A 20,039-nucleotide genomic window follows, 5' to 3' on the forward strand; every position below is an offset into this window, starting at 1 on the left:
ATAAACGACATCTAAGTGCCTGTTGAAACGATTTTGAAGTTTTTTGAGAAGCTCTGGCATACTGAGATGGCTACCCTCTGCTCTAGGGGGTCTTCTGACACGCTTTGGGGGATTTCTGATTTGCTCATGAGGGCTTGGGGGACTTTTGATACCCGTTGCTGGCTTTTCAACATGCTCGCGATAGCAGTCAAGTAAACAAACCACAAGCCGGTATTTTTTATTGTTTTTTACGCATTCACCCATGCAGTTTTTAATGAGAGAATACGTAACTGGGTCATCCTGTTCTTGGACATGATCCAGGCAGTGTATAAAGCTATACTCAACACACCGTTCATAAGCCAAGTCGCCAATTTCCTCTCTTTTTTGCTTACAAAAGTCCAAGTTATGTTTAAGGCATCTACCCATTGTTGGTACCAAAGCGGGTTCAGAAGAATCATGAAGCAGGATGGGAAGTGAGGATGGACCGAAAGAGGTAGGGGAAACGCCATTAGCATGCATTTGAAGTGCAAGTACAAGAACAACATGGATATGCAACTCTATATTCATCACCCATATAAGTTTTCTACTACATTTCCTACCCATTAATGATTTCCCCCTCTTTACAAACTTTCTTATGTATATTCAAAACGATATTTAATCCTCTCGTTATATATACAATTGAATGATTAGACACGCTTGCAATTTTAGTATATGAATTGATTTCTTATTAAAATTATTTTATTCTAATAAATGTTATTTAATAGTTGCGACTTCTCGAACTACGATTCTTTTTTCCAATTAATTAACTTTCACAAGGTTGCGAAAAAGCTTTTACGTTAACCTTTGATTGTTAGAAAAAGTAAAGCGTACTGGTCATAATGCATTTAGTTTCCAATCAACAAGTGATGGGCTGGCCAGGGGATGATCCAATATATATTAGTCATAATATACTATATATATATATATTGACAAGTAATGTTTTCTGCACAACAATCGTATACACTTTGTACAATAAAGTTGATGTGGAAATGATTTTCATATTTTTTTTTTCTCGTGAAAGTGAAAAAAAGTTGTGTACAATTATTGTGAAAATCATTTCCACATCAGTTTTGTTGTACAAAGTGTGTGCAATTGTTGCACAGGAAACATTAATTACTCATATATTGACACACCCATTTAAGAGGTTTTGAAAGAAAGAGACATGTTACATGTACATTTTTTTTCTAAATTAACCATTGCGAGATATGTTATTTGTATAATTCTTACACAATAATTGTACAACAATTCTGATGTGAAAGAGAGAGATAAATGATGCACAATGCTTTATTTTGAAAAACAAATTGAAAATATTTTACACATCAGCATTGTTGTGCAATTGTTGTGTAAGAGTAGTGCAAATAACATATCTTAACCATTGGATTTATAGGACCTACATTTGAGTATTTGTGGGTCTTACAAATCTAATGGTTAATTTAGAAAAGAGATGTACAGAAAATATACAATAAATGTACAAAAATTATTTCTCAAATTTAGTTATACTTCTGATTTATCGAAAAAAAGTCAATATATATATATATATATATATATGAAGTTACTACTCAAAAGAAGGTGTTTATGAGAAGGGTTAAATACATATGTGGTACCTGTAGTTTAAAAACTTTAGTTTTTGGTATCTCAGTTTTATTTCGCTTTACAGATGGTACCTGGGTTTTGAGAAAATATTGACTTGGTACCTCTATCTATTTTTTTGTCCAAATTGTTACGTCCTTCCACGTGTCAACCTCTAAGGGTTGACACATGGCACAATATAAAAAAAATTAGGGGTAATTACCTTTTTTCCCCATGAACTACCAACTTTTGCGCAAAGCCTCCACAAACTACCAACTCGACCAAAATAGAGCATTCAACTACCAAACACAACTATTTCCCCCCCTTCCGTCAGTTAGAGGGTTAAAACAAACGGTCAATGGGTCACGTGCCGTTTTACATGGGGGTATGTTTGAAGATGGTGGTAGTTCATGGGGGCATGTTGGAAGATGGTGGTAGTTCATGGGGGAAAAATATGAAGAAAATGAGGGTAAAATAGTATGTGACGGTCACGTGATCCGTTGACCGTTTGTTTTAACCCCTATGACCGACGGAAGGGGGGAAATGAGTTGTCTTTAGTAGTTGAATGCTCTATTTTGGCCGAGTTGGTAGTTTGTGGGGGCTTTACGCAAAAGTTGGTAGTTCATTGGGGAAAAAGGTAATTACCAAAAAAAATTAAAAAATTAAAAATAAAAATCTTTAAAAATTAATTAAAAACTTAAAAATAATAAAACTTAAAAAAAAAAATTATAAAAAAATTGAAAAAGAATTGAAAAACTAAGAGGGTTGGTTGAGCCAGCCCCTTGAACAGTCTGGGGTGGCCGAACTATCCCCATGGGCATGGTTCAGCCATCCATGGCCAAAGAAAAAAAAAAAAACCACCCCAAGGGCCACGGGGGTGGTTCGGCCACTCCCAAGGCCCAAAACCCCATTCTTCAATTTTTTTTTTTTATTTTGCCATGGGTGGCCAAACCACCCCAATGGGGATGGTTCGACCACTCCAGATCGGTCAAGGGCCAAAATGGGGGTGGCCGGCCACCCCCATGGTGGCCAAGGGTGAACCACCCCTCTTATTTTTATTTTTTATTTTTTAATTTTTTTTATGTTTTATTTTTATGTTTTTTTATTTTTTAATTAATTTTTAAAGATTTTTATTTTTTATATTGTGCCACGTGTCACCCCTTATTGGTTGACATGTGGCAGTCCGTTAAAATTTGAACGAAAAATAGACGGAGGTATCATGTCAGTCTTTTTCCAAAACTCAGGTACTATTTGTGAAGAGCTGAAATGAAACTGAGGTACCAAAAAATAATGTTTTTAAACCACAAGTACCAAATATGTCTATAACCCTTATGAGAAAGAGAAATTATAGAACAAATGGAGTACTTATGGGAATTATGAAGAGACATTCCATTTATTTGAATTATAAAGAGACATTTAAAGGTCAAATGGGAATTATGATCGTTTGTTTCGACGTAAAATGTCCAGTGGTGGCCCAATGATGGTTTGGGGATGGCCAGGTATTGGTGCTCCGGCGGATGCCCAATGGTGGCCTGACGGTGATCTGATGGTAGATTAGTATTACCATAATATCTGATTATAGGAGACTAGTATTAGTTACGTGAAGATTATATGTATTTTGAACACATGTCAATTTAATAAACTAAATTTAAGTAATTTATTCCTACCTATTTTGGAGAAAAAAATTTGTCCCCTGTAAATTATAACTTTGGCTCCGCCACTATATGTAGTCTTTATTATTAACAATTTTATTGTGAATGGATTATTTGAATACCATAAACAATATTTGAAAACGATATGATTATCTTGGATTGACATTTGTCCCCTAAAGAATAATTGTCCTTATTAATTATGAGATAGTGAATATGGGTTTGTGGAAATATAGAATTTTTCCAAAGTCATAGATTGCATTGTGATCAAGTTGAAATGTTCTATTTCCTTTAAGGCTCCGTTTGTTTCGGCATAAAATGATTTTTGAAAAATATTTTATGTATTTTTCAGTGTTTGGTGCAACGAAAAATAGTAGTTAACCGAAAACATTTTCGATTTGACAAAAAACAACTTCTTTAATTTCAGTAAAATGTTTTTCATTTTTTCAAAACCGTAAATCCTTTTTCGAGTTTAAGCTTCTCATTCTTCCACCACTAGACTACTGTCGGGTTATCGCTGGACCACCACTAGAGCACCAATACCAGGCCATCCCTGAACCACCCTTGGGCCACCATCGAGCCCCGCCTGACCACTGCAGGGCTACTACCAGACATTTTACATCAAAACAAATAGTTATAATTCCCGTTTGACCTTTAAATGTCCCTTCATAATTCCCATAGTACTCCATTTGTTCTATGATTTCTCTTTCTCACAAACACCATCTCTTGAGTAGTAATTTTCATATATATATATATATAGACTTTTGATAAATCACAAGTATAATAATTCGGATTCTATATATTCTTATATGATGTAGTTATCACTCTTTGATTAATTTCAAACTAATCTTTTCTTTGAAAACCTCTTAAATGGGCGCGTCAATGTATAGTATATTGTGATTAATATTGGATCATCCCCCAGCTCATCACTTGTTGATTGAAAATGAAAACTAAATGCATTATGACGAGTACAGTTTACTTTTGCTAAAACTCAAAGGTTAACATAAAAGCTTTTTATTCGAGGATCAACGTACATAAATAACCTTAAGTTATTAAACCACGTCATTTTTGAAATTACAAATGATAGAAGACAGATATGAGAGATGTACTCCCCACTCCTTCCCCTTTTTATTTCTACTTCCCGCTCCTACCTTTTTACTCCTATTCTGATTTTTTGCTTGTAGGTGTTCTTCGACTAGATCAACAATTTTGACCTCTTCGCTATGCATCCGTCCATCTACCTCCGTACTGTACCGTTCAACCGTCCCTGGCTGCTATTGCTGTTTGCTGATTGTATTTTTTTTTTTTTTGAATAAGAGTTTTCTTCTTTTTAAATCTACCATCATGGGCGATCTATGTAATGAATGTTAGTCAAGTGTGAGAGATTATCTCTCACAGCCTGAATAGTTCGGTATGATGAGTTATCTATCACGACTGGTTTAAATAATTTTTTAGGATATTTAGCTATCTTTGTCTTAGATCTAGTCTGCTCAGAGCAGATCTGCTCTTTAACTATTTTTGTACATGGGTTAGCGGAAGATGAAAGTTATAGATAGCACTTTATTGTAAAAATTTAAATTTGTTTGTAATTGATGACTATGTAACCTTATAGCATGTGGCTATAATTTTGCAGAGCTTTATGCTTTGTGATGTAAGAGTTTTATGCTCGTGATCTTTGATCAATGAAATACTTGGATCTTTCGTTCAAAAAAGAAAAAGAAAAAGAGATGGCAAATGATATTTGTACACATTTACACACTCACATTTGGTGTGGGTACATATATCGATCATTTGCCATTTCAAAAATTGTTTATAAGAGTTTCTTAAAAACTAATTTGTAAGAAATTTATGCCTGTCTGTAATGCCTCTACTCGTTAGGGCTAAGTTTGCTAATTAAAATAGTTTCAGAAGAGCATTCCTAGTAGTCTCATCAAATTAACTTTTTAGTTATTTTGGTGAGCCAATTTGGTGAAATTGTTCAAAATGACTCTCCAGCAGCCTCGCCAATTTGGTGAAATTTTTTTGGTGAGTAAACAGTACTCACCAACAATAGTGAGTACTGTTCACTCACCAAACTTATAAAAAACTATTAAAACTTTATCTCTCTACCTTTTTTTAATTTTTTTTTTATTTCTCTCTCATACTTCACACACAACCTTCATTTTGAAAAAAAAATTAATTGAAATAGTGATAGTGGATAGCTAAAATGGTGAGGCTGCTAGGAGTACCTTAAAAAAGTGGATGACTAAAATAGAGAAAAATGACTTTTAATTATTTTAGTTAGTAAAATTTGATAAGGCTACTTAGAATGCTCTAAGCGCAAAGAAATTGCAAGAAGACCCAAACACGTAACTAATTAAGACAAATTTAACCTCTTATAAGGTCAACATAACGTTTAAGTGAAAGAACATTAAAAATAGTGCCATACATTTTCCCCTTGCATGTGCACGAAGACACTTATTAAAAAACACTGTAATAACATAGACTTAATTAATTGACTTGACTCCCCCTTGATCAAAATTATCATGCATCTCGGCCGCTTAATCCATTTAATTTGGTCCAAAATATTCTGAAAGGGAAAAACAAAAGTGAGTGAGAACTCAGTAAGTAATACACCCAACCCAAGATGAAATCAGGATTTAAGATGAGGGGGGCAGCACTAAAATTTAATTATACTAAATAGTATTACTCGGAATCTACTTAGTCCCTTCTCCAATTACCTCCAACAAGTTGTCATAAAGAATATAAACTAACCCCGTGGGGTTGGCTCAAGAGGTAAGGACATTGGTGTTTATGGTAGTTCCATGAGATCTAAGGTTCGAATCCTCTTCGGTGGAAACAATTCTTTAGGGCCAGCCTGCTGTCTAAGTTAGAGTATTACTCGATCCATGTGGGAGGGGCGTTTTACACGTATAAGTCCGAGGTTTACCTGACAGACGTGAATACACGAAGTGACCTTGCCTTGGAGGGGTTCCTCATCATCAAGAAATAAAGAATATAAACTACATCTTGCATTTAATCTCCTCAATGATGTCAAAGTAATCTCTTGTCCATTTCCGTACAAAATATATATATATGTGCAAATTCACCATTGAATCTGTAAGATCATATATGAGTTCCACATATTTAATGATGGATTTACAAAAAAAAAATGTGCAAAAGAATGACACCAAACACATACATATCTTGCAAAATATATAGAACTCTAGATGCAAAATGATTTTTATGGTGAATGAAATTAAAATAAATAATTCATAAATAAGCCCTTTATCTTTACCATATAAACAAGGTAAAAATTGAAAAGTATTATTTTAGAGAGAGAGAGAGAGAGAGAGAGAGTAGTTAGGAACCTAAAGCTGGAACTCATGGATGCCTTCTAAACTTCTGAAACTTCTCTAGAAGATTTTTCAGATTCTCTGGGACATCTTTCATACGCTCTGGGTCGTTCTTGATATGCTCTGAGGGATTTTTGATATGCACGTTATAGCATTCATCAAAACACTTGAGAAGATCTTGTCCTTTGTTTGCTCTCACGCAATCACCTACGCACTTCTTCATCATAGGATAAATTGGGTCCTCATGTTCTTCGACGTCATCCATGCAGTCTATATAGCTCTTCTCGACACACCGTTCATAGTTCCGGTCGCCAAGTTCAGCGCTTCTTTTCTTACAATCCTTAGTTCGAGTTTTAAGGCATTTACCCAACGGTCCCAAAACAATATTATCAAGTTCGGAAAACTGAGGAAGGAGAATTGGGAGCGAAGATGGACCGAAAGAGGTAGGGGCAAGGTCATTAGCATGAAGAACTTGAACAAGAATTGGGATAATAAGCAACGACTCCATTAACACTAATATAAGTTTTCTAATACATTTCTTAGCCATCGATTTCCCCCCTCTTTAGAGACTTTCTTTTATATTTTGAAGCAAATTCAGAATGAAAATTAACGCTTAAACCCTTTAATCCTCTATATATATACAATTGAATAGTTAGTCACGTACGTACAGTACTTGCAATCGCGACAATCTAATATATGAATTGATTTATTATTAAAATTAATTTATTCAAATAAGTGTTATTTAATAGTGGTGGCTTCTTGAGCTACGAAATCTTTCAATGAAGTGTCACAATTAAGCTGGTTGCAAAAAGCTTTGACGTTATACCTTTGATTTTTAGCAAATATAAAGTATATATACTCGTAATAATTCATTTAGTTTCCAATCAACAAGTGATGACGTGAGGGATGATCCAATGGTCACAATATGTTATATTAACGCACCCATTTAAAAGGTTTTGAAAGAAAAGATTGGTTTGAAAAGAGTGATAACCACGTTGTGTAAGGATATATAGAATCCAAATTATTATACTATTGATTTATGAAAAGTCAATATATTGATTTATTTTTTTTTTGTAAGTAGTATATTTGGAAGTTACTACTCAAAAGATCGGGTTTATAAGAGAGAAATTACAGAAGAAATGGAGTTCTAAGAATTATAAAGAGATATTTAAAGGAAATAGAACATTTCAACTTGATCATTGTTCGTATATATATATATAGTTGACCGCACATTGGTAGCTCAGGAAAGAAGACTTGCAGAGACAAGAAACATACATGGGTGACTCCTTGGTGGTGCTGGCATAGGAAACTCTGATACTTAAGTAAGTAGGGTATTTGAGAGAATCAAATAGAAAAGAAAGTGAGAAGGGAAATGTGTGCATACCTTCGAATATGGTTTAATATGGTAATGATCGGAGGTCAATAGTTTGATATGGAAGGTGGTATATTCACATAGGAAAATGTGTCGAACTGTAATTAAGCGTTACTCAGACGGCTCCCTCGAGGCTACTTGGCGAGGGATGATGAGAGATGGCAATGACACGTGAAACATGCTTTACAAGTGGGCTCGATTCTTAAGTACAACTGGTGGGCAACCTTAATGATGGGTCGCTAGCTAGTTCATTTTAATTTTTTAGGGCAATGGAATTAGGACTGGCAAAACGGGTTCACGTGTCGGGTTTGGATCAATCTGTTTGACCCACCAACCTGTTAAGAATCAACCTTGATACAACCCGTTTATTTAAAAGGATCAGACCCTTCGACTCTAACACAATCTACCCAAATAATGGGTTGACACGACACAACTTGTTTGACCCAAATATAAAAGAATGAGGAAAAAAAAAGAAAAAAAGAAAAAGAAAAAGAAATACAGGCAAGAAAACAGGAAGGAAAAAAAGAGATTGAAGTGAAGAAAAATGAAGAGTCCGAGAGGCTTCTAAGTTCTACTCTTCTTTATCTAGCTTTTAGAGTTTTGAATTTTAATCTTTCATTATATTTTTTTTTTTTAAAAAAAAAAAGAGAAAAAAAGATATGGGTCAGACTGGTTAGCCGGTAGGTCAAGCAAGTTGACCCGTTTATTAATTGTGTTATAAATCTGTCTATGATCCGAACCCATTGATGCCAAACTCTAACCTTACAAGTTTGCGTTCTGAGTCTTGTAAAACTTTAATAGCCATTGTAATGATATGACATTAATGCATCACCTGGTACACCATACACGTTATTCGAGTGGTTTTCCTTGCGCCACATGGCGGCAACAGCCAAACGGGCGCTTTGGTTTTCGCGAGATTCAAAATTTTAAAATTCAAATCTCCTTCGAAGCGTGCACCGAGCCCTATAAAGACTAAAAGAAACTTTGGACAACATAAGACTCCGATCCCATCAGCAACAGATTTCATACTGCTTTACAAATGTGAACTTGATGGCTTGTTGATGGTAATCCGAAATCTTGCTGACAAGGCACGCTAACTTATTCAACTGTTGATAGTTGAGCTGGAACGTTACTGGTGATGTACGTAATACCGACTCCATCATTGGTTTTCTAGACATATTTATTGTAGAAAACTCGATTAATGGAAAAATTATAAAAATCTTTTTTTATGGTAATTAAGTAAAAAAAAACGTGACAATCGGTGGCTATACATGTACCTACATGATAATGATAAGAGTTATTTGTATTGAAATTTCTACTTAAATGCTCTATAAATTAGAAAGTTTTTACTAATATAATTAGCTTTTAGTGCACGTTATCCTTCATGCAGAAGAAAGGAACGTACGTTATTGTGGGAAACAAAAATAAAAAATTCATAATGAACCTTCTTTTGCTTCCTAGAAATAATCCAAAAGCTAAAGTGCAGTCTTCTTTTGCAATATATAAAAAGATTGATAAGAATTTATTGCATAAGGATATGTCGTTGATGCATGTATGTATATATGCATTCTTCCAATGAAAAGAGATCGCAGAGAAATTAAGTAGTTAAGAGGTCTTTACCAAATCTAAATTAAGGTGGAGGTCTTGGATACGACTTGTTGATATGGCGTAAAAAACATCGCAATAATATACAAGCAACACGAGGACTTAATTCTTTGTGGTTGTCAAGGCAATCTTCTACGCACCCTTCAATGATAGGGACGATTGGGTCGTCAATTTCTTTGATATGCTTGTGGCAGAGACCAAAAATCAGACCAATACACGACTCAAATGCAAACTCTCGTTCTTTCGCATCTTTAACTTTTAGCCAAGCTCCACATTTTTTAATTCTATTTGTAATACATATAATGAATGGTCCTCGGAATTGATCAAGTTTAGAATTACAAGGAAGAGGGGTGCGAACTGAAAGACAAAAAGAGCTAGGGATTACATTTTTAGCTTGCACTTCAAAGTGAATGATGATAAGCAATTCCATCATTGCTACCATAATTTTTCTAATACATTTACTGTAAGATATTATTCTCTTATGTGGCCTTTATATCACATTTACGGTGTTTGCTATGTTTATTATTTTTTAATAAACATATACGGTATTATGATTATTTCTATTAATTTAGATTACCGTAAATATGGAATCGGTTAATTGATTTTAAAAATCAATTAACAATATTGTTTCCTTGATGGAAGGAAACAATACGGTGTTTACCATTTGAGGGTCCCTAACCTAGCCTATAAATAGAGTGCCTGTGTACACCATCAGTACAGCCATCAAGCAATAGGCATAGGTTAGAAGATCCCTCAAATAATCTTTTCTTGTTCTTCAGATGGATCGTGGAAAAGCTTGAGCAAATATGGCTAGAGGTAAGCCTGAATCCTGTCTTATTTGTTTTCCGCTGCGCATGTTAGGTTAAAGAAATAATTGTTATTTAATTATTTCTAACATGTGGTATCAAAGCAATATGTTTCTAACATGTGGTATCAGAGCCATCCTCTGTGCTATTTTGCTTAGCGTATAATTTTATTATGCGTTATCAATATTGAATCAAGTATTTTTTATTGGTTATCAATATTGAATCAAGTATATTCTATTTGGTATTGTTCACTTTGTTTGAGCAATATTTCGTCTTTTGTGACATGATAGAAACGTATTAGCGATTATTTTGTGAATATTTGTTGTTCACGTACTGTTTGTGAAAACCCATAAATTTGATATAACTACTTTTTGTTTTATCACTATTCTGTGTATTGTGATATACTGCCTAATTTTGAGTTGTTGTAATCTTGATATGGGTATTTTCATAAAGGGGTGGCGGCTAGGGTTCCATTTTTAGGGTTTTCAACCCATCTGGAACATTACGGGTTGGGTTGGTTGGTGATTGGGTAGGGTTTCGACCCATTAAAGTTTTTGGGTTGGATATATTTTTCGGGTAGGGTTTTTTAAAACCCATACAGTTTTGGGCCATTTAAGTGGGCTGACCTAGTTTGGGCCAGCACTATACATAGACCCAGAGGCCTGACCCGATTAAGTGGGTTGACCCAATTGCCCAAATATAGTAGCCCATTTGGAGTCTTGTGACCCAGAAGCGCAACCCAATATACTAGCCCATTACAGTAGCATTTAAATAAAATAAAAGATTTGGCTCATATAGGGTTCGAACTTGGGACCTTCATGTCCATAAAGTGACAAGCTTCAAACCATTGAGTTAAGCCTGGTTTTATGCTTTCACATTAAGGTTTTATTCCCTTTATTATTTACAGTACTGTGTATTAAAATTATTGTTTATTTAATACATGAATTGAGGAATATATTTTTAATTGTTGAATTTATATTGTTTAAATATAAATTGCTTGATGCCTAGACCTAAGAATAATTAACAATACCATATATACTGGTGTGTTTACAGTAATATCTAAGAATGCAATGTCGGGGAAAGTTCTGGCAAGGAAAGTCTTGGGATTTAAGTGTGTCCGGTGTGACCCCCCTCACTTTCCTGGGAGCTCATCTGCTTGCACCTTGAAAAATGCTATTTACCCCATTTAAGTATTAGTTTGTTATATTCCTGGGGCTATTAAGGGGGCATCTATAAAGTTGTTAGATGTTAATGAAGTAGCAATTATCATGATAATTTTGGGAGAGCCACAGCATCCCAATTTTGAATGACAATTGCATCAAGATTACACACACGTAATTATCATTATGATTTTAGGGAGCCACAGCATCCCGGTTTTTAATGATAATTACATCAGGATTACACATAAGAACATCATAAAAAATTTTATTAGATGTTCATAAACTGCAGAGTGATTATTATGATTTTGGGAGAGCCACAGCATCTCGATTTTATAATAATTGCATAAAGATCGTACACGTGAACTTCATATAGAAAAATTAACATCGTCTTGTAATTAATTCATAAATTTAATTACTTATCCCCACAGGGAAGTTTTTATTTTTATGACTTAATTAGAATAAGATAACAAATTTGGTATTGAAAGTAAAATTTCTCTCGGTTGCCCACAGGTACAGAGAATTTTATTTTTCAATATTTAAATTTATTAGTCTTATTGATAAAGAGTAAATTTCATGCATAATGCAACCTTTGCCCACAGGTAGGTTGAAATTTACTATTTAAATTGGCATTGGCTAATTTAAAATAAAGTTAACATTGTCTTGTAATTAATTCATAAATTTAATTACTTATCCCCGCAGGGAAGTTTTTATTTTTATGACTTAATTAGAATAAGATAACAAATTTAGTATTAAAAGTAAAATTTCTTTCGGTTGCCCACAGGTACGGAGAATTTTATTTTTTAATATTTAAATTTGCCTTAGTCTTATTAATAAAGAGTAAATTTCATGCGTGATGCAACCTTTGCCCACAGGTAGGTTGAAATTTACTATTTAAATTGGCATTGGCTAATTTAAAATAATGTTAATTCATAGCATTAAAGTGTTTATTTTCTTGGTTATTGCAGCTGTTCATAATACTCTACTTTGGTAGTTTTATATTTCAATACTTTATGGTAATATTTTTCTGACTGGAAAAAGATTAATATACTTTTTCATTTGAGTGTTTCTAATTCCATTGTGGGAATGAAGGATATTGTAGTTTAGCTTAAGTCCCTAAAGATTGAGATTTTTTAAGTCATTATTGGTCATTTTATTTTTGAATTTTCTCTTCCAAGTGTAAAATTTTATCTTGTAACACACATAAGGATAAATGGTTAGTAAATAAACTTCTAACCATGTGTGTTCAAGGATATGAGAGAATTCATAAAGTGTTCACATAATTACTCATGTCAAGGGAAGGACCAATAAATGCAATCATGTCCAACACTTAAAGCATGAGAATAAAGTGCCAATAAAGTATTATGGCAATCAAGATACCTATTTCTCATGCAATAAGGAAAATTAAGGGCATATAAAGAAAGATTGCATGAAGTATAAGAAATGACTTAAAATAAAGATAATCTCCATATCTAGTATGTCGTGAATCTCTTTTAGTGACTCAATCAAATATATTGTGGATTGATTATGGTTTAACAATCCACATTGTCAACACAAATGCAGAATCTTTTTAAAAATGGATAACACGTGTTTATAATTTGAGCTTGTTGGGATCTATAGGTTAATTTTAAAATTCAGTTATAATTTTGACCTCAAAAATGATTTATATTCCATAATCTTTTTGAAATCTATTTTCTAGTTTGGCTTATTAAAAATTTCAATTTTATTTTAAACTTGAAATTTTTCTTATTTTTGGTGGAATATTGGTTGGGGTTTATTTAAAGTCTATTTAAAATTGACCTACGTCCCAATTTTTGAAACAAAATTATTTGTTTATTTCTGCATAGTGATGTTGACGTAAAGTAGAGTCTTTGAGAATTTAAAAATGCTCTTGTTATGGCTTTGGAGATTGAAATATATCTCTATACAGAAAATAAAAGTCGGTAATTTACTGACTTTGGTACTTGTGTGGACTGCATAAGGGAAAGCATACCAACAAGACCATTAGAGGTGCCAAAGAGAGTCTTTTAAAATTCTTGAGATCATGTACATTGAAAGGTGTTAACATTTCCATATTCATTGCCTAAATGACAGAGATATTTTTATCTCTTTTAGTGATGACTATATAAAGTTTATGTATCTCTATCTTCTAAATATTAAAGTTGGGGTATTGAATGTTTTTAATACCTATAAGGAAGAAGAGGAGAAACAATTTGAAGATCATAAGATCTAATATAGGCATAGAGTATTAAGGTAGGTACACACATAGGGAAATGATTAGTAATACTAATCTGCTATTACCCTTATAGAGTAAAGCTTTGAAGACCGTTGTATATATGTTAAACAGTATTCCATCTAAGGTTGTCCATAAGACACCTTTTAAAGTATGAAATAGATGGAAGCTTAGTTTAAATTATTTACACATATGGGGTTGCCTTGCTAAAGAGAGGATTTATAATCCTCGCCTAAGGAAATTAGATTCAAGGACAACCAGCGGATCTTTTATAAGCTATTTAGTAAACTTTAAGGGGTTTTTATTATCCTTCACGTAAGCCTAGAGTTGTTGATTGTAAAATTTCTAGAAGATGCGGAACCTAGTGGGAGTGCTCATTCACATAAATTGGAATTAGATGAAGCACTAGAGTTGGCCAAATCTCCTCCTCATAGAGGATGATTGATTGTATTCAGGGAAAATCAGATTGATTATCCTGAGCCACAATCACTTCTAGAACAACCAACTCATACAGAACAGGTTCAAAATCTATTCTCCCATTACAAAATGCAGAGGAAGTAGAATTAAGAAAATCCTATAGAATAAGTAGATCAATAATTCTTAGTGATCATGTTGTATATCTCACAGAGTCTGATGTTGACATTGGACATAAAGATGATCCAAATTTGTTTTCACATGCTATGAGTGGAGAAAACTCCACATTGAGATTCAGTGCCATGAAGTAAGAGTTAAATCCATTGCTCAACAATCTAGCTAGACTTGTAGCCAATGGTTTTACTCATAAGGAAGGCATTAATTATCGTGAAACATTCTCTCCAGTGTCTAAGGATGGTTCATCAAGATGATCATAGCATTAGTAGCTCATTTTTGATCTAGAGCTACATCAAGTGGATGCGAAAACGACTTTTCTGAATGGGAATCTTAAAGACGAGGTTTACATGAAACAATCAAAAGGTTTTATAAATAACAGTCAGAAAGCTTGCAAATTAAAGAATTCTATTTATGGGCTGTGATAGATCTCTCAATGGTAATATACCTTTTACAAGGTTATTGTTTATAGAAAACCTTGTTGATTAGTATATATACCTTAAGGTCAGTGGGAGTACAGTAATCTTTCTAGTCCTATATGTAGATATTATTTTTGCAAGTGGTGATTTAGGTTTGCTACATAAAGTTCACAAAACTTTGAAATGAAGGATTTGGGTGAAACCTCTTATGTCTTTTGACATAGAGATTCACAGAGACATAAAGAATATTAACATTGTCTCGGAAGGCCTACATTGAAAAAGTTTTGGGAAGATTTAGAATGAAGGATTATGCACCTTCAGTAGCAATTAAGAGGGACCAATTAAATACAGATTAATGTTCCAAAAAAAAAGTATTGGAATAAGGGCAGATGAAAAGTTTCTTAAGCGTCTGCATTATACATAACCATATGACTGACAATAAATATATTGAGTCAATAAAGTGCTGCAAATAAAGTCTTGCGGTATATGCAAGGAACCAAGAAGTACAACTTAACCTAAGAATACACTTTCCATTTGAAGGTGGTTAGTTGTTCAGATTTGAGTTTTGCTGATTGTGTAGATAGTAGAAAGTCCACTTTAGGGTATATATCTTTTTATTGAAGGATATATCCTAGAGATGCAGTATGCAGACTATAGTTGCTACGTCTACCAAGAAAGCTAAAAGTCTAGCGTGCTATGAATTTAGTACACAGGCATGATGGTTGAGACATTTGTTGAAAGTCTCAATCTTGTCGATTTTACAGTTAGACCATAAAGATACTCTGCGGTAATTCTACTATAATCTTCTTTTATAAGAATAAAGAGTAGAAGCAGAAGTAAATCGACATCAAGTATCTCAGTACGAGAGATAACATTAAAAGACATAAAGGGTCTATTGAGCATATAAGTACTGAATTAATGATTGCGGATCCCATGACTTAAAGTTTACCGGTAAAGAAAGAATAAAGTCATGCGGAATATATGAGACTCATTAATTCATTTTCGCTTGGTTTGTCTCTTTTTGGTCTATAGACATAAAGTTATTATAATAAAGATTTTTTGTGCACATTTGTTATTTTATCCATGAGGATAAATAAAGTTGGACCCGAATGACTTATAGGAAGTTCATTCATAAAGCTTGATTATCCATAAGGTACTCATGTAAGGAGTGTTTTACATTGTGATACATGGAAGGGACGACCTAATTTTACAATGGTTTTACCGCCATGATTCGTGTGAAACATTTCTTATCTGAGTGGGAGGATTCCATAAGTGATTGGCCAAACTAAAGAACCTAATACCATAAGGTCATGTGTCATAAAGGCCAAGTGGGAGAATGTAAGATATTATTCCCTTATGTGGCCTTTATATCACATTTACGGTGTTTGCTATGTTTATTATTTTTTAATAAACATATACGGTGTTATGATTATTTCTATTAATTTAGATTATCGTAAATATGGAATCGGTATTATGGTTATTTCTATTAATTTAGATTATCGTAAATATGGAATCGGTTAATTGATTTTAAAAATCAATTAACAATATTGTTTCCTTGATGGAAGGAAACAATACGGTGTTTAACATTTGAGGGTCCCTAACCTAGCCTATAAATAGAGTGCTTGTATACACCATCAGTACAGCCATCAAGCAATAGGCATAGGTTAGAAGATCCCTCAAATAATCTTTTCTTGTTCTTCAGATGGATCGTGGAAAAGCTTGAGCAAATATGGCTAGAGGTAAGCCTGAATCCTGTCTTATTTGTTTTCCGCTGCGCATGTTAGGTTAAAGAAATAATTGTTATTTAATTATTTCTAACATGTGGTATCAAAGCAATATGTTTCTAACATTTACTTGCCATTGTAATTCTTTGATCTCTCACCTTAGAAATTTTCTTATTTTGAAGTTTAAATTAAAAGGCAAGACCTAAACCATTTATCATTCTTTTATATTTTCATTCGGATGATTAGACACCTTGAAAAGTTAATTTAGTATTTGAATTGATTGTTCTTAAAGTAATTTTATTCAAATAAGTGTTATTTAATAGTTGTGACTTTTGAAAGTAGGACAATTGTTTAAGCAATATCTTTTGGCTAGAGTCAAAAGGTTTTGAAATATATTTTTTTTTTTTTATGATGGAATTATATTATTCATTTATGAAAAGACTACAAATATGAAAGTTACTACAAAGATTTTGGTGTTTGGGGGAAAAAAATTATAGAAGATCGGATCGACTTGTTACAAGTAATATATATCTTTTTGTTTCATCGAAACATATAAATGTTGACTTATGACCAACATTGAACTTGGTAAAATAAAATGGTTGAATAATTAAAAAATGAGATTATTCTTACAAATTATGAAAAGACATTTCAATCAAATAGAATAAATTAACATGATCACGTCAAGGTATATGGCATTGAATGAGAATAAATATATTAATTCAATGCTAAACCAACCCAAAATGCCATATCACATAACATGCATTTCCGTAAAGAAATAAAGTTTTATTTACATGCAGGAAGACATGCATACCGTTTCTAAAAGCTCACTTTTCATGGAAGAGAGAGAAAAGTTTAGTGGCTTTTTGTGTGTGTATATATATATATATATATATATATATTATATACTGTCCCTTGGAGAGAATAATAGCGTTAAAAAAAAAATTACAACCTGATTAATAAGTAAATCTTAAACCTAAATTAGTAAGTCATTTTTTTCGAACTCAACACTTTAGTGGTCTATTCTTTGGAGAAAACTTTAGTGGTCTGAACCAAGCTTGAAGTCTGTTGTTTGCTAGGAAGGGAGGCCTATTCGCCTCCCTTCCCCGGTGGTGCTTTTTGTTTCCCCCATGGTGTTTTCCATGGGGATGGGTGTTGTTCTCCCAGCCGTTTAGGCTGTGGAGTTTGGGTTCTCCGAGTCCTCCGAGCTCTGGAGTTTTGTGCTTATTTGTGTTTGGTTTTTTCTTTCTTCTCGTCTTCTTTGGCAGGAGGTTTTTCCCGAGGCGTCCGGCGGGTGCTCTCTGTTTTCGTTTTTGTCTCACCGGTGGAGGGCGTTAGTGCCTAATATGTCTATTCTTTGGATGCTAGATCTATACTTAGCCATCGGTTTTCTAGAGACACGCACCGCTCAGATGGGTTCACTGGCGTCGTCTTGTTCCGCTGCTGTTTGTTCCGGTCGTCGGGATCATTGGTGACCGGCGGGTGATCGTCACGCGCCAGTAAAGTTTTCTCTTCATCGGGCGAGTGGAGGTCTCGTTCCGGCGTTTTTCTCGCCGGGCAAAGGCGGTGGCCAGGCACAGGGGGACTGATCTGATGGTTGGCAGATTCGGGGGAGGCGCGTGTTGTACACGCGCCGGTCTCCGGCGAAGACAGTGTTTATCCTCTGACGTGTTGGGTTGAATTTTTTGCTAGTTGTGTTTGTGCATTCTCTTGTTACTAGGTACAATTGCCTATGTGTGGCTCAAGTTTTACTAGAATTTTCTTTGTTAGGGGCTGATTGTAATTTTAGTGAAATTTGAGATTCTACATATGTAATTGTTTTTTAAGTCAGATCCTTCTGATTTAAGAGTGTGTGGGGGGTATGTCCCTCATTGCTCACCATGTAGCCTTCTAGCATTTAGATGTTAAATAGCACATGCTATTTATTCAAAAAAAAAAAAAAAAAAGAGTAAATCTTAAACCTATATAAAAATTAAAGAGCCTATCGATCGACCCCTATATGGTGACTTTTTGTTTGGCCTAGAAAATGACTCTTTTGTCCTTGATTATTTACTGACCTAAGTGGTTTGAGGAGGAATAAAGGATTAATTTCATTGCGGCTTTTTTTTTTTTTTTTTTTTTCGCATGCCTTTTTCACAGTATTTTGTTGTGCACAGTAAAATGTCTATTTTACACTAGGTGAATTACAAATTAACATTGGATTTGGGATTACTAATCACTCTCGCTAAGTTGACGTGACTTTTAAAATACTATTAAATTTGGAATGAATCATTATTAAATGTTGATTTGATGATAATTTTAAAAGTCACATCAACTTTAAGAGGATAAAAAGAAAATTTATAGCATTACTTATATTATTTTCTATCCATATACACAATTATATTACAACAACGACTCCAATATTATATTCAATTCCTAAATGCCATCAGTTGTAGCCCTGAAATGATCTGATCAATATACCTTAAAACTCAAATATACAAACAAGAGATATTTGAAATGGCTATCTAGGAAAGTCTAGCTCTTGCACCTCCCTTGAAAGCGAGTAATTCTATTAGTACATTAAGTGTTCATAAAAAACTGAGGGCCTAAATATTAATTAAATAATATTCTTTCAATATTTATTATTTATTTTTACTTAAAAATCATTCTTCTCATTTTTTGGATACAAAATTACTGATTAAATTTTTATATTCAAGATTTTTCATATTCTTCTTGGCATTCAATTTAGATTTATGTTGAACCATTCAATTTAATTGAAATTGACATTACCACTTTGCATAATTTTTTATTATTATTATTATTTTTTGTAACAAGGAAATAACCTTCATTATAATCTGAGACCCAAAGGGTCAAAAGTTGTAATTAGGGTTACAAAGACTCCTAAAAACAAAGTACGTGACTAGTTCTTGACTTGGAGGGCAGCTGCATTCATAGAAGGACACAGAAAAACACCTCTCTTTTACAAAAAGTTCCACTAGATCTAAAGTCTACCATGATAAGCTGCAGAGATTAAACAACAGAACACAATCTAAAGAAGCCAAAAACATAAACTCAATAACATTGGCTGGCATAGAGTGTAGGGAGTTGCCGGTAGATCTGTATAAGACTTCTTCTAAATGAAAAAAAAAAATAAAAAATGCTCTGGAATAAGCTTATCCATATACTGGAATAAAACTCCACCAAAACTGGCTCAAGAATAAGCCTATTCCCGTACTGGAATAGAAGTAACCCAATTGTGCACCCAAATATCAGTCTTCTTCTTCATCAAAACGCTGTCGATGCCCTAGAAAAGAAATACCCTAGGTTGTGCAACCTATTATCATTCCTTCCTCCTCAAACGTTGCTGATGACCCTTGAAATAAGACAGAAAGTGCAGATCTGAGAGAGAAAACCTCTCTACATCCCCCACGCTCCCCGCACCAGTTTGAGCCTTGCCAGAAACAGAAAATCGATCTTTGCTCCTAACTTTGAACATCCCAACTGTAGAGTGAAACCCACCAACTTCAAATCCTCAAAAGGATTATAGGAAAACACATTCACCTCTTGGGTTTGCAGAGAGCTACCTAG

At 33.8% G+C, this 20,039-nt stretch overlaps 1 long non-coding RNA gene across 1 annotated transcript; it reads right to left on the reverse strand.

The window, feature by feature from the left end:
* Nucleotides 1-5,583: 5,583 nt before the first annotated feature.
* LOC133880434 (uncharacterized) lies at nucleotides 5,584-10,005 on the reverse strand. Its single transcript, XR_009902279.1, has 3 exons — nucleotides 9,564-10,005; nucleotides 5,957-6,333; nucleotides 5,584-5,805 (listed from the first exon to the last, which is right to left on the reverse strand). It is a non-coding gene; the product is annotated as an uncharacterized LOC133880434 (long non-coding RNA).
* Between the last annotated feature and the right edge of the window lie 10,034 nt (nucleotides 10,006-20,039).

Source organism: Alnus glutinosa, chromosome 10 (genome assembly GCF_958979055.1).
Source record: "Alnus glutinosa chromosome 10, dhAlnGlut1.1, whole genome shotgun sequence".
NCBI classification, from domain to species: Eukaryota; Viridiplantae; Streptophyta; class Magnoliopsida; order Fagales; family Betulaceae; genus Alnus; species Alnus glutinosa.